The sequence below is a fragment of the Asparagus officinalis genome, chromosome 9 (genome assembly GCF_001876935.1).
Source record: "Asparagus officinalis chromosome 9, Aspof.V1, whole genome shotgun sequence".
NCBI classification, from domain to species: Eukaryota; Viridiplantae; Streptophyta; class Magnoliopsida; order Asparagales; family Asparagaceae; genus Asparagus; species Asparagus officinalis.
The window spans coordinates 8,975,876-8,989,946 of NC_033802.1; positions in this window are offsets into that span (position 1 = coordinate 8,975,876).

Here is a 14,071-nt window from a genome sequence, read left to right on the forward strand (position 1 = left end):
CCTTAAATAGTTGCTTATCCGTGACCACCATATTGACCTCATTATTAGCGTCCATATATTTCAGACACTGATAGAGTGTAGAAGGTACTATAATGTTACTATAGATGGAGGGTCGACCCAATAGTAAGTTATAGGAGGTCTCTACATCAATCACGTAACACGTGACTTCAAACTTCAAATATCCAAGCTGGCACTTCACTCAGATTTTACCTAGTGGCCTAGATCCATTGGTGTTGAATCCGTAGATAACAGTGCCTGTGGACGTTAACTTGCTGGTAGGAATTCTGAGATGATACATCAATCAGAGTGGCATGATGCTAACCACGAAACCCGGATCGACTTGGATCCAGTTGACAACGCTTGAGCCGATGTATCCCGTGAAATACAGGGGTTTGTCATGCTTCGAGTTCTTCACTTGCATGTCCTCCCGAGTAAAGATGATGCAAGGAAACTGTTTAGCCGCCAGATTGCAGTGTTGAACTAATGGTTCCAGCTCTTCAGGGGCTTGCTTAATCTGAGTAAGGAAAACATCAGAATCAGCCAAAGCTTCTTGTAAAGTCTCCCTGGTGTCTTTGGAAAGATGCAATAACTCATCTAGAGTGATTCTCACTGGAATGTTGGCTCGTTGAGCCATAACATCGAAGCGGTATGGAGTGTTCAAGCTCTTCGGCATGTCTCTCCTAATCGGACGATTGAAACGAGACTGCTTCGGATTTTGAACCTTATTGTGTTGGGCTTCCTTCTCCTTTTGCTTGGCCTCAGCTTCCTTTTGTTTTACAGTGGGTTGTTGTTAAGGCTTCTCAAAAGGTTTAGGAGGTGTCGTAATCACCCCCAGTTCCGTTAATGTTTTAGCATTTGGCTTAGAAACCTATGGATATTCGTACCGATAATCATTTCCACTCCTGGTGGCAAAGACCGATTCTCAGTCAATTTCATGCTCGTCTTCAAAAAGTGAGAGAGTTGGGATACCCTCATCATCTTTCTCCGAGACTGCTAAGGCAGGGCAGCAAGACTTGCCCTTGTTCTTGGACTTCTTCTTGGAGGAAGACCATGCCCATTGTTCGTCTTCAATCAGGTCTGGATGAACCCATAGAACTTCTCCATTATAGGTCATATATGGTTCCAGACCCTTCTGGCGTTGCTCATGAGGATCGTCATTAACAGTCTTCATCTCCACTTTCGACACAGACTCTGGTTGGAACCACGATAGAGGGACAGAACCGAAGCTGATAGACACTGTATTCGCACCCACCTTCTTTTCCTTTAGCTGCTTCGCTGTTATGACGCTGACATCGATTAAGGCTTGGATTTTTTTTTCTTTAAGGACATAATACACCTTGGTAGGATGATGAACCCTTCTGTGATACGCAAGTACTTCGGATCCATGGTCATTTTAGCTTCCTCCTGATCTATAACTAGCTGTAGCTTGATTTTATTATTGTCCAGGAGGTGTTTGGGGAGAAAATTTGTTTCTTCATTGAGGTACTCATTACAACTTCAGTCGTTACAATGAAAATACAAAAAAGATAGTCTTTTTATAAGACTTTTACACAATGAAAATACAATTCTCATCAAACAACACAGAGATTGTTTATCGGTCTTCTGCTTGCGTGGGATCTTGGCCTGTGACGGGAACGTTGATATCCGTGGACCACCAAACGATCAGATCAGATCTGGAGCTTCGTTTATTGGCGAAGGAATCAAGAAGCCAAAGCGCTTATCTCAGCAACAGCGAGATAATTGCTTTTTTTAAGATCACCGCAATGGGGTAATCTTAAGGGACGAACCGGGCTGCAGATCTGACGAACTCCTCTTCTTTATGCCGAAGAATCCGCTGAAGTCTCCTCCTCCTCTCTGAAATTCGTGGCCCTTCAGTCCTCAATCCGGCAAGGCTTCGCCAACGCTCGAGAATTCCAGATCTGAAAAAATAAAGGCCCTGGGGCTGTATTTATAGGCTTCAGGAGATCTGTGTTCGGATAAGAACGGCCGATTCCCTCTTATCTTCAGTTGAAACCACTTAACCACATTATCAGATTAGTTGGAGCAAATCCAGATGGTTAACGTCGAAAAATGGTTCAAAATAACTAAAAACAGCATTTTCGTGTTGCAGACACTTATGAGTGTCTCGGTGTGGCCAAGACACTTACAAGTGTCTCGGGTATTTTGACCCTAACTTTCTCATATGACCTCCAAATGACCTAATTTTAGATGTATTGGAAATTTGACAAAGATATATACAACTTTTATGTTTTGAGTTTCTTCAGATTCTAATCGTATCATGGCCAAAAGTGTCAGTTTTGGTTTTTTTTTTGTTTTGGTGCGTCGAGTTTGTTTCCACCGTAATTCATCGTCCGAACTCGAAATTACGCGGTTCAAGATGCATTGGAAAGCTGACAAGGAGATCTATGGACTCCCATGATTGAATCATATGTGGAGTAAATGGAACACAAGGGGTGCTCTGCCTTTCATAAACGACGCAGGGCTCTCGATCAGCTCTTGTTTCCGTTATTCTGTAGTTCCGTTGCTTTGTATGATCCGTCGACTCACTTCATACGTTGGTCATCGTCAAATGAGCTTCTGTGATTCGATTGGTGATGGTCATCATCTTCTCTCTGTCTTGAGCCACGTGCGGGAACCTATAGTAATTTTTGACGCCTACAGATACCCCCTCCAAAGTGTTTCAGTCTCATTTCTTTTATAGATGAGCCTGAAATACTTTGGATATGATTGGTCCAACCTTCAGTCGGTATAAAAAGACCTGTAATTAGCTTTGATTCTTGACTCCTTCAATTTTTTATCTATTCGATATTTTGACGAATAGCTGAAGTTCTCCTGGCGCTGCGTTTATCGTCTGGCCGTCATCGTAATCTTGAATCAAAATCGGTGAGTTGATTTTGGCTCGTATCGTCGAGTTGACTTTGAACTGACTATCTCCATCACGATATATTGATTCGCATTAACTTTCATCACAATGCATTGACTGGCGTTGACCTTTTATTACAAAATGTTGACTGGTGTTGAGCTAGGGTTACGCGTTGACCGCCGTTGACCTAGGGTTTCGGATCGTCCGGCGTTGACTTTTTCATCACAACATGTTGACTAGCGTTGACCTAGGGTTACGCATTGACCGACGTTAACCTAGGGTTTCGGATCGCCTGGCGTTGACTTTCTATTTCAACGCATTGATTGGCGTTGACCTAGGGTTATGCGTTGACCGACGTTGACCTAGGGTTTCGGATCGCCCGGCGTTGACTTTTTCATCGCAACGCGTTGATTAGCGTTAACCTAGGGTTACGCATTGACCAGCATTGGCCATAGGGTTTCGGATCGCCCGGTGTTGACACAGTTTATACTTGTACGTTTGCTGGAGTATACACAGTTTAAGCTCTTAAGGTATTGGAGCGTGGTGGTCCTAACAGTTAGGGCTGCAAGACCAACTGTTAAAGCTGATTCGTATGTAGATATGGATCTTATCCCGAAGTCGTTGGATGCTCAAGTCATGAGACCAACTAATGAAGCTGATGCGTCAAAGACTTGCATTTATAGAATTTTTGGCAAATGCTAAGCTATCAACGGGTTTGATTAGCCTTTACCAATTACCGTTTGAGTCGGGCTAGCATGCAGATTGTTTAGATCCGTTCTGCACGTAACGTTGCACTAAAAGAGTTAACTCTTTTAATGCTACGATATTGAATACGTAGACTTCGTCTTTCTCACGGGAATAGACTACCCGGCAACGTGTGTTAGACGTAGACTTAGGATTTTTGGCAAATCCTCAGTCTTCAACGGATTTGATGTGCCTTTACCGATTACCGTTTGAATCGGGCTTGCATGCGGATTGTTTAAGTCCGTTCCGCATGTAACGTTGTGCTAAAAGAGTTAACTCTTTTAGTGCTATGATATTAAATACGTAGACTTCATCTTTCTCATGGGAATAGACTACCCGGCAATGCGTGTTTGGCATTGACTTATCCCTTCTTAGGATTTGGGATAAAAGTCCCCAGACTCGGATTCTGGTGTCTTTTTCACTCGGCGAAAGACTAAACCGGCAACGCGTGTTAGGCATTGACTTATCTCTATTTAGAGGTTGAGATAAAGTTCCTCGTGCATGTAAGGCATGGATTATGGTGTTATTAATAACAACTTGCCACAATGTCGAATATGTGGGCTTTTGTCCTTTTTTAAGGTCGAAGGCTAACCGGCAACGCGTGTTAGGCGCTGACTTATCCCTACTTAGGCTTCGGGATAAAATTCCCCATGCGTGTGAAGCACGGATTTTGGCGTCATGAATAACAACCTGTCACAATGTTGAAATGTGAGCTTTTGTTCTTTTTACGATCAAAAACTAACCGGCAACGCGTGTTAGGTGCTGACTTATCCTTTCTTAGGCTTCGGGATAAAATTCCTCGTGCGTGTGAAGCACGGATTTTGGCGTCATGAATAACAACCTGCCACAATATTGAATATGTGGGGTTTTGTTCTTTTTACGGTCAAGAACTAACCGGTAACGTTTGTTAGGCGTTGGGTTATCCCTTCTTAGGCTTCGGGATAAAATTCCCCGTGCGTGTGAAGCACGAATTACAGAGTTGAAGGATGGTGTCAAAAAAATAAGAGAGGAAGAATTTTATATTCTATCTCCCAAAACTAAAGAGGAAGAATTTTATATTCTATCTCCAATTGCCAAGGAAACTCGAAGTGGGATCTCCACCCTAAGAATCTGAAAAAGTAAAACTAGGAGTGGGATCTCCACTCCGAGAATCGAAAAGATTCAAGCAACCCTAACTTTTATAGGATTGGTTGCTTAATCTAAGAAAAGAATTTCTCATTTATTGAGATGAAATTCCGATTTCAGCCCTAACTTTTATAGGTTTGGCCGAATAGGAAAAGGTGGAAGTCTTTCTTTTATTGAAAGGGGCATTCCGGTCTTGGTCCTAACTCTATAGGTTTGACCAAGTGAGGTTAGAGGCAATCCTACATTTTATAGATTTGATTGCTCAAATTGAAAGTAAACCTCTCGTTCATGGAAGGAATCGAGAGGGGATTTTGGTTGTGGTCCTAACTGTTTAAAGGTTTGACCAAGATGGGAATTTAAGACGACCCTAACTGTTTAAAGGTTTGATCGTTCAATTTGTGGACCTCTCGTTCATGGAAGGAATCGAGAGGGGATTTTGGTTGTGGTCCTAACTGTTTAAAGGTTTGACCAAGATGGGAATTTGAGATGACTCTAACTGTTTAAAGGTTTGATCGTTCAATTTGTGGACCTCTCATTCATGGAAGGAATCGAGAGGGGATTTTATGGTGGAAGACTATAAGTCATTAAACACCAATGGGAGTTTTGTGAGGGAAGATTGATCCAACGAAGTGATCGAATCTCATCTCAATAACAGTGGGGGTTTAGTATTTGTCACTTTGTTTGTAATGATTGGGTTATCCCTAAGAAAATTACATGTAGCATTCTTCTGGGAACTTCCCGTTACATGAATCATCCACCCCCAGCTTTTCTTGCGAAACTAGGTTAATCCTTGTATTCAGCTGCATGATCGGGTTATCCTTAAGAATACTATGCATGGCACTCTCTAGGAACTTCCCGTGAAAGAAAGGAAAAAGTTTAGACTCATATACCTGTTGGAGTATCGAGGAGCAGTTTATACTCGTATATTCTTCGGAGTGGTGCACCGTCATTCGGCTTATTCTAGCTTTATGGCGCCAGAGTCAATTAGAGCTTGAATCTTGTTCTTTAGACCGAAACAAACCTCAGTAGGATGGAGAACTCTCCTGTGGTACGCACAGTAGTTTGGGTCCATAATCCTCTTAGCTCCCTCCTGATCTTTAATCGGTGGTAGCTCAATCTCACCGTTATTCAGGAGGTACTCAAAAATATCCGGAACTTCCTCATCCTTGAAAGAGTACTCTTTTTGGAGTCTTTGATCTGGAGTCCTTTGCTGCTTTTGAGGTTGTTGTTGTGACGTCTGACTATTATCACTAGCAACCACAGTTTTGAGGTTGTTGTTGTGACGTCTGACTATTATCACTAGCAACCACAGGCCTTGACTGCTGGCTTTTTTCGGTCTTCTTCCTTCTGAGGAAGCGTTCGGCTTGTTCGCCGCGTACCTTTAAGTCTTTCCAAGTGCTGGACGGTGCGACTTCCATTACTTCCAATATCTCAATAGATAGGTTGTTATGACATGTCTGGAGGATGAAGTCCTCCGTGATCGGATCTCGGCAGTTCATCGTCTTATTCCGAAAACGTTTGATGAAGTCATCGACTGTATCTTCGTCTTCTTGCTTCTCATCGAAGAGTGTCCTGATGGATATCTCGGCATCGTCATCAAAGAAGTTGCCGAGGAATGAACTCTCCATATCGTCCCAGCTGTTGATGCTTCTAGACTTGAGACGGCGATACCAATCGAAGGCAGGCCCACAAAGGGTGCCGACGAATGATCGAACCATCAAGGCTTCATTGTCAGAGATCGTGCCTAAGTGGGACTTGAAGTAGATTAGATGCTAAGTGAGCGAGCCCTTCCCGTCGAACAGCATGAAGTTGATCAGGTTGAACTTCACCGGATACAGGATCGAATCCCACTCTTTCGGGTAAGGACACGGAATGCTGGTCTTCTTTACCTCTCAAGCAGATATTAGAGTGTTAATTTTTCTCTCGAGGTCTTTCATCTTCTCATCCTCGTCTGTATCATGTTTTGGACGATTTCCGAGAAGAACAATGTGGTCACCCCTGGCATTATTATCTTTGGCGGGACCACCCCCAGCGTTGTTATTTGTAGGGGACGCATTTGGACCACCCCTAGTATTTTTGGAGGGTGCATCGGCCATGATGATTTCGTCCACTTCAGGATCGCTGTCAACTACGACGTTCTACGTGCGGTGGCTGGATTCACCAAGTTGATTGGATAGGGCCTGCATCTATCGGTCATGCTCTTCCTTCATCTGTATCATGGCTATTTCCAATTTAAACTTAAAGTTCTCTTTTTTCTTAGCCAAAGCATCCTCGATGATCTTGGTCATTTGTTCAGCATTGATCATGAACGCCTCACGAGATTATCCTATGCTGGACACCGTATTATCAGAAGCGATGGTAGAGTTCGTATCTAATGCTTCATCATCTGAGGATAATCTGCTATTCATTCTCTGATAGTCCCTACGCATAGTAATTCCTGCGTGTAACCGAGTTATACGTTGGGATACGTCCAAAAAATAACGAGAATTGAAACTACGCGTTGACTTCCCTTTATGAGCCATATTGATAGTGACCTCTGGGAGTTCGTCGTCTCGCACAGCTGATCTTTATCTACGGAAACGTCTTGGCTTGGTTTCCGATGCTTCATAGGAAAGCCTTTAGAATATCGAGACCCTCTGTGGAGCTGTCTTGGGGCAGCTACACGTGATAATATTGCCCTGATAATTTTGGTACACGGACAATAAGAGTTCATTTCCCGGGTACTTATTTTTTGAGATTTATTCGTACCCCCAGCCCGATAGTACAACTCAGCGACGTTGCGGTTAGAGCAACCTATCAGCTGTTTACATGAATTCTCAGGTATAACGCCTTCGTCTGTTTGACACATTTTCTTCTGAGTAAACAACTCCTTGTTAGCGTCTGCAGGAGTCACATGTTTGGAATCACACTTTTTTGAGGGTGAAACTCTAACGGGCTCCTGGCCTTCGACTCACAGTCCGATGCGACCAGTTGCTAGAATTTTCTCCTTATGAGAAGGCTTCATATGGTCATGAGGGTGCATGCGACCCCCAGCTCGTTGAGTTTCTCGAGGTTCCTTCACTGGGCCCAAGCGTTCTTTAATAGGAGTTTTACCTCGATCTTCATGTAGAGGACCCAGGCGAGCATTCAATGGAATTCTCGATTTGGAGAGATCCACACTGTAGTAGGGTTTCACCGGAGGTGCGGGAACAATAGAAGCGGGATCTGAAATTGATGAAAGCTGGAGATCAGCCTCGGGTGCTTTTGCCTTAGGCGCTGATTTGGCCTTTGACATCTAAACTTGCTTAGATGTTGGTGGCTTTTTGACCACCTTTTCCTTCTGCAACTCCTATGCCTTCCGCACAAGGATCCTTGTCTGTGCTAGCAGTGCACGGCGCTTATGGATACGCTCCTCAAGAGTTGAACGGATCTTTTTGACACGAATCCATTCATTGGTTGCTGGTTTGGAGGAGGAGGCGTTTGCTTGCTGCTTGCACACTTGTCACCTTTTGAGTTTCAGATTCGCATCATAGCAGATCCCGTCAACAGGCTTTAAAGCCTTGGCAAATTAGCGCGCGAGATGTTGACGACGCCTTTGACGTGCCCTCTTCGTCAGCACTGGTGCACTTTCAACGGGCAACTCCTTGACTTTCGAGGAGTTGTCACGAACGTTGGATCTGGTTTCTTTGGAGGCCGGAGAGGGGTCTTCCACTGCATTCGGGTTCAGATCATCAGCCCTGGTCTTCGGATCTGAAGGCATGTTCTTCGTGACAGTGGTTTTCCTGCGTTTGCAAGAAGAAGATCTGGAGGAGGAGGAGGAAATATATTCCACGAATTTCTGCTGGTCGAATTCGTATTCGACCTCTTCGAACACTTGGATCTTAATCGCCAGCTGCGGCACGATAGCTTCGACAGCGAAGCTGTTGGCTCCCACTGTGGTCGCCAGCTTATTTGGGGAAAAAATTAGTTTCTTCATTGAGGTACTCATTACAACTTCAGTCGTTATAATGAAAATACAAAAAAGATAGTCTTTTTATAAGACTTTTACACAATGAAAATACAATTCTTATCAAACAGCGCAGAGATCGTTTATCGGTCTTATGCTTGCATGGGATCTTGGCCTATAACGGGGACATTGATATCCGTGGACCACCAAACGATCAGATCAGATCCAGAGCTTCGTCGATTCGCGAAAAAATCAAGAATCTGAAGCGCTTATCTCGGCAACAGTGAGATAATTGCTCTTCTTAAGATCACCGCAACGGGGTAATTTTAAGGGACGAACCGGGTTGCAGATCTAACGAACTTCTCTTCTTTATACTGAAGAATCAGCTAGAGTCTCCTCCTCCTCTCTGAAATTCGTGGCTCTTCAGTCCTCAATCCGGCAGGGCTTCGCCAACGCTCGAGAATTCCATATCTAAAAAAATGAAGGCCCTGGGGCTGTATTTATAGGCTTCAGGAGCCCTGTGTTCGGATAAGTACAACCAATTCCCTCTTATCTTCAGTTAAAACTACTTAACCACATTATCAGATCAGTTAGAGCAAATCTAGGTAGTTAACATTGAAAAACGGTTCAAAACAACCAAAAACAACATTTTCGTGTTGTAGACACTTATGAGTGTCTCGGTGTGGCCGAGACACTTACAAGTGTCTCGGCCAAGCCGAGACACTTTAGACTCGACCAAGCCGAGACACTTGGGAGTGTCTTGGCTTGGCTGAGACACTTGTAAGTGTCTTGGCCAAACCAAGACACACCGGGGTGTCTCGGTTTGGTTTTTTTTATTTTTGGTGCATCAAGTTTGTTTTCACCGTATATTCGTCGTCCGGACTCGGAATTACGCGGTTCAAGATGCTTCGGAAAGCTGACGAGGAGATCTACGGGCTCCCATGATTGAATTATATATGGAGTAAATGAGACACGAGGGGTGCTCCGCCTTTCATAAATGACGCGGGGCTCCCGATCAGCTCTTGTTTCCGTTATTCTGCAGTTCCGTTGCTTCGTATGATCCGTTGACTCAATTCATATGTTTGTCATCGTAAAATGAGCTTCTGTGATTCGAATGGCAATGTTCATCGTCTTCTCTCTATCTCGAGCCACGTGCAGGGACCTATAGGCAATTTTCGAAGCCTATAGGAGGTACTTAAAGATGACAGGAACCCCATCTTCCTTGAAGGAGTATTCCTTTAGGAATCTTGGTTTTGAAGTTCTTTGCTACCTTTGAGGTTATTCCGCTTGATGCTGCCATTGAAACGACGACTGCTACTATGATTGCTGTTGCAGTTGTCGCTATGACGTTTGATTTGCATCCACTACAGTCACTGACGCCTTATTTCTACCACGAGCAGTGAAATTTTGTTTTGTAGCATTTGCCATCTGTTGGCCTCTCTCAGCCTTCTTCCTTTTAAGGAAACTCTCACCTTGTTCTCCATGTACTTTCAACTCTTTCTAGGTTTTGGACGGTACCACTCACATGGCTTCCAGAACATCCAGAGATTGATTGTTGTGGCAAGTTTGCAGGATGAACTCCTCCATGACCAGGTCTCACCTTATTTCGGAAGCGTTTGACGAAATTGTCAACTGACTCTCCGCTATTCTGCTTTTCGTCCAGAAGAGTTCTGATTGACACTTTAGTGTCATCATCAAAGAAATTGCCGAGATATAGACTTTCCATGTTATCCCAGCTGTTGGTGCTCTCTGGCTTGAAATGTCGATACCAATTGAAGGCGGCCCACGAAGGGTGCCCACGAATGATCGGCCCATTAAGGGTTCATGTCCAGAGATCATATCCAAGTGAGACTTAAAGTATACCAATTGCTCAGTGGGTGAGCCTCTCCCATCAAACGACATGAAGTTAATTAGATTGAACTTTGTTAGGTACGGAATTGACTCCCATTCTCTCGAATATGGGCATGGAATGTCGGTGTCACACCCCGCTTTCTAAAATACTCAGGAATCGAAACGTGAACAAGCCCACGACGTATTAGATTAAGAAGAATAAATAAAATAAACATTTCTCCTCAACCTAATACGCTAAGCGTCTGGAAATAAATACAATGCAAAGTCACTGGTCCCCGATCACAATTAGCAAGAATATAATGAACAACACAGAATAAAATAATACATATCACAAATGAATATCATCCAAGACATAATATTCGGGTCAAACATGCCCTTATTACAAAACTGAACAAATGAATACTGAAGAGGTACAAAATACATTGTTCAATAGAATAGAAGGGAAAAGACTACAAAAATATCTAGGATCATCAAATAAGACGAGATACTGAACTTCGGTCTATTCTTCAACTCTATCGACAAGGCACTCCTGCTGAGAATTTCCTGGCTCTGGCTTGTCTCCAAGCTGGACCTGTTCTTCCTCTAAGTCTGACGTACACCAGAGAAAATAGGTGTACGTCAGCATGCATGGCACATGGCAAGATCCCACAAAACAAATAGAACAAACGAAAACCCAAGCAGAAAATAATACAACAACATAAATGACAAAGAAACATGCAACTGGAAATCCAAAAAAATCAACCAAGTAACAAGTCGATCATGAAGCTAGCGATCAGAATAATCATCCAAATAATAGGGTCATACAACTAGATAGAATTAATACTTAAAAATCTACAACAAGAGATGTAGTACGTTGAGTGAAATAATCCAAACAAGGAAACCCTAATGTATATACCATATGTCTCAAATTGTAGATAATTAAATATTAATCCTGATCTATATATAAAAAGGAAATACAACTGGCCTACGTCTCACAGGAATTAATACTTAGCCAAGAAACGAGATCATGTAACTAGCTATCCTAAAACTCACTGGTCCACATCACACATAAAGTCAACATTCATATCACCGGATAACTGACTATTCACAAAACCTCTACGCGTATCTAATACCGCTACATGAATCGGTCAGAGGACTACATGTAATCCGATCTCGGCCTGGTTCGAACTCAGGCAAAGCTCAGGTGACGAAACAGGTCACGAACTAAAGTGACTACACGAATTCACTTTAACCCAACAAACCAACCTCAGTGACTACACGAATTCACTGACGCGACATGGAAGATACATCAATAGTCACATCCAAGCACATTAACATTAACTTCCCCATCCCAACTCTTCTCGTTTTTCTAAATCAACAGTCGTATTCCACACTGAAACTTTTGTTCACCACCTAAACTCAGTCAACACACCCACACATGTCACTAGGTCTGTTCATGACGCATGAGGCCACTAAATCATGAACTACTAAGGGTTCTCAAACACAACCAAGAACAATAATAATATGACTACTTCTATGCAAATACATTAAAATAGAACACAAAACATAAAATGCAATAATAAACAGTAAAACATGCATGCATTCTAGTTTCATTAATATCTTGTTATCCGAATCTCACAACCACTCATAAAAATCATACGCAGCTAAATAATATTGAAAATAACTATGGTTAAAAGAAAACAGAAATCCATTATTGTTTTGCACATGAAATGTCGCAGTCTACAACTACTGACACAAAATCATAAATTAAATTAAAATACAAAATAAATAATCCTTTTCGCAAATAAATTCCTTTAAAACATCATAATTATCAAACATATAATTCTTTTGCCGAAAATAATTTAACAACTCAAAATGACCCTTTTTTGAAATAAATTAATTTAAATTATCTATTTTAATGATTATCCAAAACCAACCCCTTTTCGAAATAATTTCTTTCCTCATCATAATAATTCTAAAAAATAATCTTTAAATATATTCTTTCTTTTAAAAATAACTCAAATAACCACTTTTACACAAAATACTTGTTCCTTTAAATTACTTATCATAACATAATTACCAATATGATCATCAACAAGCCCACGCAGTTATCACAATATTCATACAGTAACATAATCAAATCAGTCAAATTGAAGCATATAATTAATTCATAATATCTAAAAATTGGAACAACGAGTCAAAGAATATCGGGATCTTGCCTTGGGTACGTTGAACGATTCGACGTTGACGGTGCGGATTTGGTCTGAGCGCGGGTGGAACGTGGCATGGAAGAACGACGTCCGACGGCGAATGGGGGCGGCACGATCGGACTAAATGCGGTGGTGATTGGGTTCTGCGGTCGGGTTGCAAGCAGGGGGTGTTAGTGGGAGATGGGGCTTGTAGGCATATAAAATTGCTTATAGGTCCCTTAGCACAGCTCGGCACAAACCGACGAAACAACGAGGCGACGAATCGCACGCAAGCAACGGAATAAATCCATTCGCATTCGGAATCAAGCCAACGAATCGCACGCAAGCAACGGAATAAATCCATTCGCGTTCGGAATCAAGCCAAGTGTTGAAGAGTCAACGAGTGATCCAACCAAAGACAAACTCGGACGAATCACAATCGAATCAAGATCAGTTTCGGACTCGAACTCAGAAGCAGATTTACTGCCAAATCAGAAGCGGATTTACTGCCAAATCAGATCAACAAAATCAGAATCTAAGTCAACCGAATCACGGACAGAACCGAGAAACGGATACAGCGCAAAACGACGGAAAGCAGCAAACCCAGAGGGGCTCGGCCAAAACCGAGCCGCCTCAAGGTGGCCGGCTGCACTGTGCCCAAGGCACAGTGAGGGTAGCCTATAAATAGGCCCCCTTTTGTTCATTTTCAAAGGTTGGACTTTGGAGAGCCGAAACTCTGCCGGATTGAAGACTGAGCTTAGAGTTTTGAAGACTTGAAGACTTGGACATCCAGATCTGATCCTCGGCGAGCATCCACGTCACAAAAGGCAGGAGTTCGAGAGAGGGGAAGAACAGATCTGAGATCTACACGAGATCACACTCCGGATCTAAGCTTGGTCTTAGATCCCGAGATCCGAGCGATTATTTCCTTAGTGAACTAATCCCTCCCGGCTATTATTCCCTTCGTGGAATAATACCCGTCAAATCGTGTAGATCCGACCGGATCTAGATCGCGCGGTGGTCCACGGATTAACCCCGGCGTTGGCAAAAAACCCACAAAGCGAGCGACCGCAAACAGGGTCCACGGATTAACCCCGGCGTTGGCAAAGAACCCACAAAAGCGAGCGACCGCAAAACAGGAGCTCGCGATTTGTTCACAAGGAGAAAGTTGTAATTTTCTTTTATTTTCTTTGATTTCGTTTTAACCGGATCTAAAACAGACCGGATCTTTTGTAACCACAAAAAGTTGTTATTTTGAGATCACAATGACATCAATGAAGAAAACGATTTTCCCCACGAACAAACGCGTTGCGATCAAAAGTCAACGTTCGACGTTCAAAACCCTAAGGTCAACGTCGGTCAACGTGTAACCCTAGGTCAATGCCAGTCAACGCG